This window comes from Chaetodon trifascialis, chromosome 21 (genome assembly GCF_039877785.1).
Source record: "Chaetodon trifascialis isolate fChaTrf1 chromosome 21, fChaTrf1.hap1, whole genome shotgun sequence".
NCBI classification, from domain to species: Eukaryota; Metazoa; Chordata; class Actinopteri; order Chaetodontiformes; family Chaetodontidae; genus Chaetodon; species Chaetodon trifascialis.
The window spans coordinates 12935651-12950687 of NC_092076.1; the positions used below are offsets into that span (position 1 = coordinate 12935651).

The 15037-nt window shown below is 43.4% G+C and overlaps 1 long non-coding RNA gene across 1 annotated transcript in view; it reads left to right on the top strand.

Moving 5' to 3' along the window:
• The first annotated feature begins 3478 nt into the window (after positions 1–3478).
• LOC139349257 (uncharacterized) overlaps positions 3479–15037 on the top strand; it is a 41887-nt gene continuing 30328 nt past the window's right edge. The window contains exon 1 of the long non-coding RNA XR_011603447.1: positions 3479–3731. This is a non-coding gene — a long non-coding RNA (uncharacterized lncRNA). The remainder of the gene's footprint in view (positions 3732–15037) is intronic.

Below are 15037 nucleotides of genomic sequence, written 5' to 3' on the forward strand. Positions count from 1 at the left end.
AAACAAAGCAAAGTCTGCTTGTGACTCGTCATCACAGGTTACATATGGTTACAGGCCATAGCATCAAAAGAGTGATATTTTCACCTCACCCTATCCAATTCATTTAGAGGTCTTTCTAGAAAGGTTCATTCTAGAAAAATACGCAGTTTTTTTATGTTGTCTGTATCATATTTACCTATCCTGTAAATCACCTTGGGTCCCCTAAAAAAACGTTGTCATGGGAGATTCTGATCCTCAGCTTAGAAATAACTGGATGTATCAATGAAAGTATCAAGGAATCAATGGATATAGCTATTGTATCTCCATTTGAATAGAAACATCTCATCTGACCAAAAGCATAGAGTCATTCTGTATGTGCACTGTACGTAATCCTTCATGCCCATGACACGCCTCTTTGTCACTTATAGTTGCTCCTTTAAAGCCTTGAAAATTCAGCATTAGAAATCTTGGACCTTCAAAGCATGCCCAAACTCTGATTTTCTGACTCTGTACAGTAGCCAGAAACCAAGCTAATGCATGTGTCTTACAAGCCACTGTATCTGCATAGAGGGGGGCTATGTAACGCATTAAATGGAACATGGGTCACAAGGCTTTCCACTATGCTTGACATGTCAGTACGTACGCTGTACAGTACATTCTGAAATGCAGTCTATATCTGCATCCCATAGCAGAGGGGAGCTATACTAGACTGGAAAGCCATTAAGATTCAACTCCAGTGACTTCCAGTGTAAACCTGGCTACAAGTGGAGGATGCAGCTGGGCTAAGGAGACCCCAGAGGCCTTACTATCCAACCTAGAGACATGTAGAGGAAACACAACACAACATAATACAAATCCCCACACTGCAGCTGAGTGAACGAAGGCGTGCCCATCCAGTTCACATGAGCACATGCTAAATACATGCATGCTGGGCCCCAGGTCCACCTGTCAGAAGGCAATGTCATGTCTTCAACCACTCTGCTATGACAACGACTCCCTCCGTCCACAGCTACTCGCATGCCTGTGTGTCCCATGTCACAACTAACCCCCCCCCCCCCAGGATTGCATTCCTCACTTGTGTGGTGATGCGTGACAACTGACACAGCTTAGTGCCACTCACAGCTTTTGTATGAGAAAGCCTTAAAGGCAGCAGGGGAAACAAGGAGGATACTGTCGGTGGCAGTCCCGCTGTAGCAGTGTCAATGCTCCCAGGGAAAAAAAAAGATGAAAAGCAACTGAGAAGGTACTGTGGAGGCAAAGTATGTCGCTAGCTGTCTTGTGGCCTTTGTCCAATCATATGGGACAAGTGGTTTCACATCTACCACCTGTCACAAAACTTTGCTTTCTGGGGCGGAAAACTATTGAGTGTTGCAGTCATACTTGAGAGACAGAAGAGAAGCAGTGCTTTCCCATCCTACTCCTTCGCATGCTAACATCTTCACAGATGCACACACTTCTTCGCACCTACTGTATGAGCACGCTTACGTATACATGGAAACATCTAAACATGATGTCTCAAAAAATCCACAGCCATCAATCATCGTTTTATCAGTGGTGAAAAAACTACATGTTTTTCCATTTATATTAGAAATAAAAGTGAGAATTCATCATGTTTTTGAAGCTGTAGATGATTATCAAAATTTCCACCAATTACCTTACAGTTGATCGACGAGTAAATATGCTGGTCCATGTGTATGCGTCCACACAGAAACCTGACACCCTTATTGCTGGTAATGTCTTACATAATTGCTTACATATTTATTTTTAAGCGATTGATTGATTTATTTTAAATGAGCCATTTACAGTATCATGTAATCGCCTCAGCTGTTAAAACTCTCAGCAGGGTGAGAGTTTATTTTCACATGCAGTGTCTTTGCAGGCACAGTTAAAAACATGCACCCAGTTATGACATCCATCACAAAGAAGATGGATAACATAAAGACATACACAACGGTCCATCACGTATAACATGCTCAAAAATAGATTAAGAGACATTTAAAAGCTAGCTTATGTATGCAGCATAAAAGTATAATGCAGAGTCAGTGAGCACCCAGTTGGGCTGCTTTTAGACAAATGTATAATTTGGCTTTAGATATAAAAAGAGCAGCAGCTCTTTATGTGATCTGGCACAGAGTTTGCCTGAGCAGTGCATTTAGCAGAAGAAGCTGACTGCCCAAATGCAGTGTGACAAAAGGGTACAATACAATCTGTGAAGGAAGATATTTTAGAGCCTTTAATGGTGTTCTCAGCAGGAAGGGGAGGCATAGTCACGCAATGGAGGACGGGCCCGACTGTTTAAAGTTTTATACAAATGATACATATTTGAATAAAATCACAACATTCTCCGGTTTCTCTTGTGTCCCTTCGTGATGATATGGAGTTGGCTTTTTACCCAGAGCTTCAGAAAAAAAGGAGAAATGACTGTAAAATTTGATTTTTTATGGGATGTTCCTATCATGCATGATTATAATTAGCAGCATGATTACAACAGTCTGAGATGTGTAGAATTTGAAGTTATGTATCTTGAGTATTTCAGTGGTTGTGTAATGAATGCATAATTGTTGTGTTGGTGTTCTTGCATTCAGAATGCAGCATTCTTTATTTTCCTCGCAAAAGTAAAAGCACTTTTCATCTGTTTTGCCAAGATTCCACACATTTTGAGGCTTGTGTAAAATCAGTATTACATTTTGCTGTGCTTTCCTTTGGCTTGTTGCACTCTCTGTTGCAAACTCGTGTGTGGTTGCATTACTTTTAAAATATCACAGGTTACATAAGCAGACATTCACTGGAGACACCATTGACTCTAACCTCACATTAAAGGTTAAGTACAAAGTTAGTTCTTTTGCAACTCAAGAAACCGTGTCTTTGGCTGCCAGACTGAACAGAAAAGGGAATTTTTGCAATTTAGTCAGTACATTTACTCAAGTGTTCTACTTAAATAGAAATTTCAGGTAGATGTATTTTACTTGAGTATTTCCAGTTTTTGCGACTTTATACTTCTATGAAGGAAAGGGGATATTGTAGATTAATTTTTATACTACTACATTTATCTGACTTTCTCAATTTATATAACACGATAACTACGGATTAAAGTATCCAACAGTATATAAAACAGTTAAAATTAGCTGCATGTGTGTTAATGCCTATGACATTACAGTACCATGAAACGGAACGTTATGAGTACTTTTACTTTTACAGATAGTACTTTACTTGTTTAAGACTTCCATAATGGCGATGCTACTTCTGGTTAAACACATATACGAGTCCCTCCACCTCTAATCTTAGTGCAGCATAAAGGAGCTATAAAGAAATGCTGAAAACGAACGTCCTCCTGCTGCCTCGCATCATCACAGCAGAGCTCGGCGCACATCTGGAGAGAGCAGGACATCCACTTTTGAGGACTGGCCCCCTGAAAAGGAAAGGGGCGGGGTCGGCGCGGGTGTTGGATTTCACAGCCAGAGAACGTGACTGCAATGGTTGCCTTCGCGAGAGCGCTGCCGAACTTGCCTGCTCTCTGAAAAGCTGCTCGCCGTTTCTCAGCTACGGTTTGCCGAGGGCAGGGGCGGGAGGGGGGGGGGACCAGTGTCACCCGGCGCGCGTGAGAGCCACCGTTTGCAGATTTGAGAGTCGGCAGCAAACTTTGAAAAGAGTGAGCACCGCGGAGAAATACAGCTGCGCGGCCAAACTTCAGCAGCAGCAGCAGCAGCAGCAGCAGCCCGAGGGGACCCGGAGGAGGAGTCAACAGGTCCCAGGTATTACCATCCACTTGTCATTGACAGCTTGTCAACATTTGACAACGTGCGTCCACGTCTCGGCCTCTGTCGGGAGGTCAACCGGGCAGCGCTTGTCGGCTTAACTGTTTCACCTGGACGGTTTTTAATGCGTCATGCGTGGCTACGGTTGATGTACGAGTGTGACAGGGTTTTTAAACGCCGTTCAGTGTCAGATATAAGTGGACTGAACAACTGGGGTGTGAAACTCCTGTCAAGTTGCTAATTCACGGGGACCAAAAAAAAAGAAAGAAAAAAGAAAGAAAAAAGGAAAAGGCATTTTACGAACAGACACAGTGAAGGTGTTTGTCCGAGCGACAGTATGTTCAGTGGATTCGACGTCTGTTCGGGCAGCTAGCATGCAAAGCTAACGCTCCCCCGCTCGTCAGTGTCGCCTGTGAGGACGCTGGGGATGTGCAGTGTTTCAGCGCTGACACTTTTCTACAGTCAATTAGCAGAGACAACCCGCTAACCATCCACTTTGGCACTTCCGAAAAGTGTTGCTATGTGGCTGTATAATCACACATTGCTGCGTGCCCCAGCGCCCGCACCCGCTCCTGATTTGTTTTTGCAACGTCAGGGCAGCGGAATGTGGAGAAATATGTATTTTGTGTCATCGTGCGTTTGCAAATTTGGCTCAGTTTTGCTCCGTTGTGGGCTGTTTTAGGCTTGAGGTGAACTTTGCTCGAGTGCACAGTATACTTCGCTGTTGATACCGATCATATCAGGAGCCCACTTCCTCCCAGTGTGCTGTAAATGGATGAAGAGGCATAGCTCGCAGAGGGGCAGCCACAGCCTGCATTCTTTTGATGTGCTCTAATACTGAGCTGGAAACTCGATGACCCAAAGCACGCATGCATTCTTCTGAAGCCTTATAGCACCACTACAAATTGACAGATATCTCCTCTAATTTGTTATCACCCCGGATTAACACCTGTCAGGGTAGTGTGGCAATTTCAGCTGTCTTGATTCCAGCAAATTAAATGTCAGGGCTGGGGTATAACATTTGAATTGCACACCCTGCAGCATCAGAAACCTGCACTGTTATCCGACAAATTGTTGTCATGTCAAACCACAGATTACAGTGTTTATTGGCCTCTGTTTAAGGCTGGAACAAGTGCTTTCTAGGTGCTTCCTTTTAATTTGAGTAATGTGTGCACTCGATGCATCTGGCACAGGGTGATTTGTTGAATGATATTTTATGATAGTTCAGATTTATGAGGCCTTACATAACTTCTCTGATATGCAGACATGGCAGCAGACTGATTTCTGTGTGGGGTGGGGCTGGGAGAAGAAGATGCCCTTTCCAGTGACAACCTGTGACATTCAGATGCATTAGCGGCCCAGTCACTCAGTGGGAAATTTGGTGTGTCTGAGGGTATTCCCACCCTGTCACCTCCCCTCTTGGTGTGATTCACAGTTAAATGTTGTGCATTATAATTGGGAAAGCTTGGGCTAAACGAAAGATTTCATACCTGTCCAGTTAACTGTCACATATTCCAGTAATTTTGATGAGAGCCATTAGCTGTGCAGTCTAGCACTCGTCATATCTGATCCCACGTCATGCCAATCGATAGCTGTGTTTCCATATAATTGTCAAGCGAGTTTGAAGCTAATTTTTTAAAATAAGAAAAATGAAAATTGTGCATGAATTATTTGCATTTCCATTAACTGGTTTGGAGCAAATAAACTAGGCTAAGCATAAGACTGTAATGGAAACAGGTGATCGATCATGTGAGTTAAATGCTGTCAGAACTTATTAGAAAAGATGTTTCCATCCCCCATTAAGTGCACTAACTTTTTTTTTAAAAAAGTCAAAAACCAACTCAAACGAGTGTAAAAAAAAATCAAAAAACTTTTTTGTGTAATTGAGCACATTTTCTTTTTCATCAGCCTTTTTTAATGCGACACTTTAAAATGCACATAAAAATACTTTGATCAAAAAGCAGCTATTGAATTTTAGAAACATAGTTCCTGTCTCATTGGCAGGAATAGGTTATCTGAAAGGTATGATGTTCTGTGTTCATAAGTAAATCTCACATATTAACTCTTTAAGATCTAATGAGAAGGGTTTGGGGTTAGGGTTATAGGGCTATTATGTCCTCAAATCATTGTACGTTACAGCTCTGGTAACGTATCTTTTTCTCACACTGCTTCCTTGCTGCAGAAATTAAAGTTTAGCATAGTTTCCTGTAACAATATATTCAACACCGACTAAAACAGAAGTTGCTTAACTTCTCTGTAAAAACACGTTTTTTTTGTTTTTTTTTTATGTGTGACTGCCCAGTGTTCAGTGTTGTACTGTAAAAAATGCAGTGGTGTTCTGTTGCGTAACACAAGGCAAGAGTTTTCTGTGATACTGTCAACCCTCACTGACAAGCGCCCACGGGAAGTTGGTTCTCTCCCCGCGTGTGCAGTGCCAGTTAAAAGCCTTGCACGCTTCGGTTTCACATGGCACTAAATGTGTCATCATCGCTGAGGCAGTGGCACACTCACTTTGTCCCCTCACATCCCCCACCCCCTCATTGAGTCCCTCTCCTTCCCCTGCAGATTGTAAAGTCAATAGTGAATGACACTGGAAAGGAAATTTTGTCTTCTTCATTCTTTGAAAACACGGTACTGGTGAGTCAGTAGCTCCTAGCTCTGACAGTTTTGTGTGTCACATTTGATAACAGTTTCTTTTGCTCATCATGGGCGGAACAAATGACTCTACAAGATGGAAGATGAGGAGTTAATAAAGGTTGGTTGGATTGTTTTCATTTAGAGACGTTTTTGTACATGTAATCGGGCGTTGGCCAGTTTTGTACACTTTTCTGTGGAACAACGGTCTAAAATTCTGAGTGTCCTGATTTGATATTGCATGGCAAGTTAGAGAGTGGGTGCAGTGCGTCTTTCCATCCTCTTGTTATAGATGGTGTCATCCATACGCCTCAGTAGGTCACCTTCTTGCTGAATGAGGCAAATCGGCTTGATCTGAGTCACAAGATAGCATCCTTCCAAAATCACACTTAAACCACCAATAGTAGGATGTGAAAATGACAACTTAGTAAAGTCAGGAGGATGTATTTTGAGACAAGGTTGCATACTCTTGGCTGGATTTGGCAGTGGACCTAGATTTCTCTGAAAGAGGCGGTGGTTTAGTTTGGTTTGGTTTGTAGTGGTCTACACACAGCCCCAAAACAGCAGCCTGCTCCCCTGTTGCTGACAAGTCAGGCTGACTCACGAGGCTGTGGCTACACAGCACAAACTCATCAGGCACTGACAGATGAGGCGTGCTCCCCACAATGGCATGGCACCCTGGAGATGTCACCCAGCGCTTGCCTAACGGTAAACACCTCTACCCAGTCCCACCCACACACTGCCAGATTATGACTGCCAGTGGCTGTTTTGGAAAAACTGTGCTGCAGAATCAGTTTCATTCACTGCATATAGCACAAACCAATGGACTAGGTTTTTAGAATTTATTTGGATGTGTGCATGTGCTGTTTACCAATTTACTGATGTTGCCATGAAGAATAATTTAGTTTGGCCTGATAAAGAAAAAGTTACTTCTACAAATGGAGTCCAGTGGAAACAAGCAGCGTACGTTTACGCTAATAAAATCAGCCTTGACCTAAATGAAACAGGCCCCGACTCTGTCAGAATAAGTAGAAATAAATTGGGATATTACAGTGGTCTGGCTGTGGTGCCCAATGACGTCGTCATTGCCTTAGGGACTGGGGCGAGTGTGGGAAAAAGCGGGAGAGAAGAAGGGTGGGAGCCGATACCAGGAGAGAGTAGCCGAAGCCGACTGGGATTTTTTTTTTTCGAAGGGGGAGTTCTGGAGCTGCTGTGATGTTGGGATGTGGGAGCTCCACTCATGTCGGCCGGCGGCAGTTAGACAGGCCTGGTTTTGCATGCTGATTCCCTTTCCGCTGCTTTCCACATAGCTCTCTGGACTGCTCGGCCCTGCCAGCTTCACAACAGTTAACTACCCCCCCGTCTTTCACACCGCCTCCTTTTATTCCTCTTTTTATGGCTTTGATGGTATTAAATAATCTTTACGTGTCAGAGTGCACAGCTCCCAGTGTTCATGTCGGGAGAGCGAGAGAGCAATTAGGTCAGAGTGGTAGAATAACTTGGTTTCATCCCAGCCTTAAAGCGGCAGGGTACCTCACTTCAACTTGCGCTTTATATTCACCTCAACCCTTCAGAGTGAGATTTTCAAAGAGGTCCAAGGCCAGTGGGGTTATCAAAGCACTCAGAGAGAGAACTTTGTATCTCTCTGTTGTATAGTCTCATGATAAGATGTCCCAGAACGGATCATCGGTTGTGATATTTTAGGTTCCTCACTATGTTAATTTGCCTGAAGAATCAGGCCACGTTTGTCTCTTTTTTCCTAATGAGGCTGAGCTAAAGACCCATATAGCCTATTATCCTGGTTATTGATTTGGAATGTGTTCCAAGCTGCAGATTGTTTTGGTAGACCTTGAAATCATTGACATATTTATTCGCAGAGTTGTTGCGCTGCTTTTATAAAACAGTAGCAAAACAATAGTAAATTGAAAGGCCTGTGTCTCTGTTTGACTTGTTCTCACATGATCTGCGTTGTAAAGTTTCCCATAGGCTGTTGTTCCATGTTCGAGATTGCATTTCTACCATTTGGCATGGGAATGTTCTGGCCCATGTCACACTGTTTCATTGCCCTCGTCACAGTGTTTCATACTATTTTCCACACTCATTTTGTACCTTGGCTTTTTACGAAAGTGTCTCTGCCCAGTCGGACAGTCCCCCAGCGTGACGGCTGACATTTCCAGTGAAAGAGCCCTATTGTTGGTTCTTAATCCCCCTCCACCCTCCTCTCCATAAAACAATGGTATCAATTGCTTCCACTGAGTACATCCACAGCTCTGTGTGAGAGACAGACTGGCCAGGCCTGTTAGCTAGCCTGCCAGCCATCCTACCAGGCAGCCAGGCCCACCTCGTCATTCCCAGTGATAGCTCTGTGCTGCCCACAGATTCCTCTTCAGGCATCTGCGCTAATATTATCTCCGGAGCATGAGAACCTTGATCGTGGCTGCACTGCCACCTCGTAAATGCACAAATAATGGCTTGTGTATATATTTATTTTCCCGGAGAGACAGTGAAGCAGACCAGTGGCTTCGACACACCCCCATCCCCCACCTTCTTAATGAATGGTCTCCATTCTATTTTCCTTCATTTTCCCCAGGACACTGCCATTAACTTTGACAGATGATATGTTCTTTCACTGAAACAGTGATCCTGAGCACACTGTCACTGGAAATTGGATTCGTACACCCACCCCCTTGCTGCTTGCCTTTTCTCCATCTCTCCTTTTCTCTCCGTCCTCCTTTTTCCTGTTGCTCTCTCTCAGTCTGCACTGAGGGACATGCTGTTAATATTCCATTTAGAGCTGCACTGTACAGCCGAGCTGCCAAGTTAACCCTCTGCTGCCATGAGTCAGACAGCTAGCCAGAAAGCTGGTGTCACTTACACAGATGTCTGACCAGCCAATCTGTCCTTAAGCGCTCCTCGATAATACAGAACTGCTCTGTGCCCAGTGTGTGTCTGCAGTCAGTTATGACTTTGTAGTGATTTGTGGTTCTTTGCAAAGAAGAACAAACCTTCCATTTTCATATTTGCTTTGTTGACGCTGGTATAATTTTAATCTCAATTTTTTTAGGCAGTTTGAAAATCAGACAATGCAGTTTTAGAAAAAGACTCCTTAGGTGCCAGATAGAGAATATCCATGTAGATAAAAAAGAAATTGGACTTCTCACAATGGATGGCTACAGAGAATGACTGCAACTAATACTTGTTTTCACTATCTTTTAATCTGCTGATTACTTTTCCAATTAGTCTGTTGTTTGTTTATAAAATAATGAAAATGTCCATCCCAGCTTCCCGGAGTCAAAAGTGACGTCCTCAGATGTCTTGCTTTGTTCCGACCAACAGTCCAAAACCCCAAACTATTCAGTTTAAAATGATGAAAAACAGAAAAGCTGAAAATATTCACATTGGATAAGCTGCGGCCTGACCATGGTTAGTGTTTTTCCTTGAAAATATCACGTAAACAATTAAACAAATCCACCAAGTTCCAACAGGAATCTGTTAAAAGTAGTCGTAGTTACTTATTAGCTGGACTGCTCTTCACCATTGCAAATCTAATCACCCTAATGAAGAACGTCCTGAGCAGCGTCCATGTCCAGTTTCTCAACACAAACCAAAGCATCTTAAACAGTGGAACAAATCCACTCTATTGTGCCTCCTGTGTGGGCGTATGTGACACTGTATTACCCAGCTGCTGTGGTTGCAGCTGCTTGCACATTAGCTCGAGTTGCTAGGCCACATTTATCAGTGTGAAGTGAACATCACGGTGGAGAGATAATGGTCCTGAACAATGATACCACTCTTGCTGCTGCTGCTAGCTCTAACAGCTAACTGGTCGTAAGCGGCTCAGCTCATAGCATCGTTATCATGCTGCTCGGCTGTCTTGCCCTGTGCCCGCCAAGTCTATGCAGCTAGTGTGCCACTGCTACTTATTCTGTCTCCATGGGCTGTCATCACAGTGCAGAAGAGCCATCGCACCAAATCACTGTCATGCTGAAAACTTGCAGCACAGAGTCTGTTAGATGATAGGATTCCTGTGTGTGCAGCGGCAGGAGCAGACTGCAAGTCAAAAGTGCCCCCCAAATAGTGCAGCAAAAGATGATTACGAGCTGATTACATTTACCTTTATATAGCTCTAATCAATCTTCTATTTTTTGTTCCTGTAAAAGCTAAATACATGTTTCCTGTGTTGCTATTTTCACATAAATTGACTGCATGCACAGTGCATGTATTTGTGTTGCATCTCAGAAATGTACCCAGCAAACTAGGCGTCTGCCTGAAGATGGTTGTCAGCGAGGAAACACGACTCATGTATGTAAATGATACTCATTCAGTCACTGAGACCGTGAGACTCTATCAATAAAGGCGGATCCTTTGATTGGTTTTGTACTTCGTTTCATGTCAACATAATTTCCATTTTTCTTGGCTTTTTGTGTCACAGTAATAATTCTGTAATATGGCGCACCAGGCAGCATATGGCTGCCATTTATGATCAACAGCCTCTGTAAAGAGGTGACTGGAATATGCAAATGTATGCAAGCTAATGGAATAGTAATGTAATGAAGTACATTGTAGATGGACAATAATGAGCTCTGGTTATTGAGTGTTGATGGCTTCTTCTCTGCCAGCCTTTGTTGTTTCACAAGCTGCAGCTTTCTTGTTTGTTCTTTTTGGCACAGATGCACACATCACCCAAAACACGTGCACACACACACAGACTTTGATACATCAACATTGCATTCTTATTGATTCATGGCATTGAGTGAAAAGCATATTGATAAATACCTGGAGTAGTTGCCCAGTGAAATTGTGAAACTAAATTGGGCAGAACTGAGACAGATGCGGCGCAGTAAATTAAACAAGCAATCTTCTCTGTTGGGTGACAGCACAATGGTGATTAGGGCTTCATGTGAGCTGCCCTACATTATTTATGGCAGTGCTGTGGGCTGCCTGCAGTTGAATAAACCCACAGTCCATTGACTGGGCACATTACGGGAGGCCGTCTCGTAGTGAGAGGGGGAGTTAAAAATGGCTTTATTTCCTCTCGAGGAGGTCCATTTTCATCTAAATGAAGGTGGAAGCCCCAAGCGTGTTGTTTCCAGGCCCTGTGTGTATGAAATGTGTTGACTGTGTTCCAGGAGGCTTATCGGCACCGCTCTGCTCCTTGTTCCGGGGCGATTCCTGCAGAATCTCTCATTTGTACACATCAGCCATTACTAGTTTTCTTAGTCACTGCCTAGTCAACACGGAGTCCACTGCCATTTCACAATGTACTTGTTTTTTTGTCCACACCGCACTGACCCAGGTGTCACTTAATATCAGGTATCTGATTCTTTATTTGTGTTTTCCAACAAAGTAAGATAGACTGAGTTATTTTGCATTGAGAAAACACAGCCTGCCTCGCTGCATTCGTTTGGCTGTTTCCTATCAGAGTTTGTGGTCTGTATTGTTTTGGATGGTATCCAGGGGTAGGGGTGGGTGATAGGACCTAAGATTTCTATCTATCTAGCGGTCTATTTTTTATTTTTTTGCAGGGACAGTATTCTATCACAGTACCACAAAAATAAAAAAGGATGCAATGTAAGGGAACAAAAGGGGTGGGATTAGGCATGTCGGCAGCATTTGAGCTTCAGAAATACTACTTGATCAATAGAAGGGCTAAGATACTGATAAGTCGGAGGACAGAAGCTGAGATATCAGTTTGCTTTGCTCGTAATTTTACCTTCACATATTCGTGTTACAGGAGTCAGTGTTATAGAGAAAAATAGTTGTTCTATGAGTATGTGCATAGCCCTTTAACTGCTTGTTATCACGGCCACAGTAAAGAACTTTTTTTTTAACAATTGTTAGTATATTGAAACTTTTAACATGGTAATGATGTTTTGTCGTGGCATGTCACACCGGTGTACCGCCCACCCCTAGTATCCGCAGAGAAAAGAGTGCTTATCTTATGTGGCAGGAAGGTATGGATCTCTCCTCATCCACAGCATCAAAGACATGAAATAGAGGCAAACAACCTTATATTATAAATCCAAGCTGCTTTACATGCTATCGCCTACTGTCTGTTTGGGAAGTATTAATTGGAAGTCTTGGCTGGTGTTTATTTGTACACGTTACATTGCAGTTCACTCACTTGTAATGCAATGTTGTGCCTTAAGGACAGGTTCCAGTGTTCATAGGAGTGCAACGGATTATGATAAACTAAGGATTGGAAAGAGATTGAGCTTTATATAATCCATTAAAAAAAATGCCTTGGTGGCCTCAATCCCCATTCTGCAGATCAGCTTGGGACACACCTAGTTGAAACTCACGACAGCCACAAGCTTTTTTGTTCCTCTGAAACCAAAAATCAAAGACAAAGTGAATGATGCTGGACATCCTGTAGGAAATCTTCTACATCAATACAATAATTGTAAACCCTATTAATGTATCACTGATTTTGTTCGTAAAGCAATAGCCATGTACATTAATACTAATGAGGTTATTTATTGATGTTAGTTCCTTTGTGGATATTCTGTAAAACCATGCAGAGTGTGTGTGTGGGGGGGGCACAACTACAACACATATGGACAAATAATGATCACAGACAACTGCTCTTTAAATGTACTATAGTGTTAATTTAACTTTAACAATACAATCAATAATCCTTCAGTCAGTCAACATCTCTCGTCCAACTTCAACAGCACAAGGAAGGAACACGAGGAACAACACTGTCAAGCATAAAGGCAGCAAGCAAACGTGATGCACATGTAAATGCCTGTGTGTGTGTGTGTGTGTGTGTGTGTGTGTGTGTGTGTGTGTGTGTGTGTGTGTGTGTGTGTGAGAGAGAGAGAGAGAGAGAGAGGGAGGCAGCGAGCAAGATGGCGGATGTGACCGTGTCAGTGGCTATGTTATGCGAGGTTCAAGACTGTGAGGTTTGATAAAGAGATATGAGAAGCACAATGGAGAATGTGTTACACGTCTCTGACGACAAGATGGTGATGAGAAGGCAAGGTGGAGGGGGCCGCGTTCATTCTTCCATCCTTGATAACGTCATGGCCGTGTCACGGGGTTTCCCCTGAGTCCTGGCGGGTCTTGTCCAATGGGAAACCAGGCTTTGGATTCCAGCCAAATCAGACACTTCGGTGATTTGTAAGGCCTGGTGGGGTCTTGGTGGTATTTCTTTGTTCTCTGTCCTGTTTTTTTTAAATCATGCTTTAGTTTTTACAGGCAGGCCTGTCTTTGTTCGTCTACACGGTGATATCCCAACATGATGTTAGCTGACATGCTTAGTTTGTGTTTCCCTGTCATGAAATAGTCCAGCCTGCATCCTGCACCCTCTGTCCACATGTCTTCTTACTGTCATATCTCAAGAGAACCTCACACATTTGGTGTTTTACATACCAACTGATTCGTTATTGTCTGCGTTGATGACTAAATCAAAATGCCTCCAGACTGTCAATTTCCCTGCACATTTTGCCTGCCTATATTTCATTAAAAGAACTTGAAAGCAAGTTCCATCCGTACCCAATCTGTCAAGCTTGGGTCAGGTATCCACACCCGAGTGTAAAAAGAGTCAGGCTATCATTGCGTATCTGTCCCGGGTGAAGTAAACCTATTTCACTGCAGACATTTTGTTTTGCCAATTGAAGGGCGTGGCGTTGTGCATAATGGCTCACTGTTATGGCTTGCTGGGACAAAATTGAGCTGCGCCACCGTTAATGTTACTAGCCTTGGCTTCTTCTTCTGCTGCGATTCCAAATGTTGGCTGTGAAACAGTTCTGCTCAGACGTTGATCCTGATTTCGATTGCTCGCCTTCTGTCCCCTCTCTGAAACCACACCGACCCTCCCTCACTCCCAGCACAGAGAGGTGACTGGTGTGCTTCATCAGTGAACAAGGACAGTGGTGGAAATAGGAATGTGAAAAATGAGGTGAAAACAGTTTGCAGAGCATTTGGAGCTCTGCCCATTGTTACACATACGCACATGTGAAAAGGCTGCTCTCTTGCCTTTTGACTTCACCCTGTCAGTTGTTGCGTCGGACAACATCTGCTCTCAGTGTTTTCAGTGCCCGCTAACATCTCTACCCCCGTGAGATGCCATGGCAACAGCGCCTCATAAACTGCGGATTAAGTGGTGCTGATTGTCAGATTGTAAATTTCAGAAAAAAGTTAAAGTGAAAAATAACATTTCACTGCATTTGGACCTTCCAAGCGCTTTGAGTGGTTCCGAGAAAGTGCCAGGGAGTCTTGGAAGCTTGTGTTTGCAACTGAAAACTGTTAATCGCCTCTGTGCGTTGGAGGCGTGGGATATGAAAATGGGATGCCATCTCTAATTTGTGTTTTGTTTGTGCATTTCACTTCGAGTGGGATCATTATGGCTTTTCTGCCCATGCAGTTATGAAATGGCCAACAAGAAGGCTATGTTTGTTTTATTTGAGAAATTAAGTGTCATCTCCACTTTGATGGATGCCTGTTGCGTGAGTGTGTCCTAATTGTCCTCCCGCACAACAGCATTTTTTCATTCTTAGTTGGCCTCTGGCCCAGGATACCCACTCGAACTCTGGTCCACTTGTACACAGCAACAAAACAATGCAAAGCTGCCGTGCTTCTTTAGAGAGCCTCTGTCGGGCATTCCCCTGGGGGTGGAGTGTTCTCTGATAAGTCTGTGCCAAATCTGCTCCCCGCACTCAATTGCT